Below are 1188 nucleotides of genomic sequence, written 5' to 3'. Positions count from 1 at the left end.
TAATTGACGAAGAGCCATATTACATGGTTGAGGCACTACTTGACCATCGTGATGTGAAAATCCGAGGTGGAACCGGCAAAACACGTCGAGAATATCTGGTTAAATGGGAAGGCTATGACTCCAGTCATAACACCTATGAACCGGAAGATTCCCTGCGTCAATCCGTTCCCTTGGCCGAAGCTATTGACGACTATGAACGACGGTTGGCGGCAAAGTCCGGGCAACCTACACCAAAAAGGAAAGTGGTCCTGACCACCCCTCCTTCGGTAGCACCCCGGAACAGCACCCCAGAACAACCGAAACGGAAAGCACCTGCTCGCAAGAAAAGGTGACGCTCCCGGGACGGTTCGCTTCTGAGGGGGAGGGATGTAGCAAGCTACATTTACCTTAGAATATCTTTAAGCTATTAAAGCTTAATCACAGTAACGGTAAGGTCCCGTATTTACGAACCATACTCGTTAACTGTACGAACTCACTTTCTGGTACGCTATCACAACCTAGCGTACGGCACCAAGACTCCAGGAATGGAGATGGCGGCAGGTGGGCCGCATTTAAGCCACCCAGGTGAAGTGCTTCGGCCAGACACTTAACGTATCACTATACTAGTGTTCAGGGTTCAAGACCTTGCTGTCACCGTTCTCGACGTATGTCTTCGAATCCCGACTTCCCTTGTCTCTTCTCACGCCTAACGCTGGGTCGCCAATCGTGGACGAGACCCTCTACTTCCGCTAAAACAGCTAAGGTAAGAGACGGCTGTTACAACGATAAGAACGTCTGAGAACACGGAGGCGGCGGGTGTGCATTCTTAATCATTCTTACACTGGGATTAAGCGGTTTTATGTAAGTATGTCATATAAGTATGAATTAAGAATGCATCAGCCATGAAAACATTCTGTAATTAATGCCCGATGGAGCTCTTATAATTCCCGGATAGGTAATACATCACAGTGATTGCGAAACAGTGAATATACCATGAAATTTCATGAAAACCATCGACATGTGTCTGGGTGTAATAATGCGAGACAGGCCTCTTAGATTAATCTAACAGATTCACTCAACAGATTCACTCATCATGATCATGATAAGCGAATTCATAACCTATAATCAAATCACCTATGAATCACCTTGCATATGTGTGTATTACATGTACATGGCTAGCTGCAGGTAAACTACCCATACAATCATAGC

Source organism: Volvox carteri, assembly GCF_000143455.1.
Source record: "Volvox carteri f. nagariensis unplaced genomic scaffold VOLCAscaffold_29, whole genome shotgun sequence".
Taxonomy (NCBI): Eukaryota; Viridiplantae; Chlorophyta; class Chlorophyceae; order Chlamydomonadales; family Volvocaceae; genus Volvox; species Volvox carteri.
The sequence above is the reverse complement of the archived record's forward strand: the minus strand, read 5'-3'. Positions refer to the sequence as shown.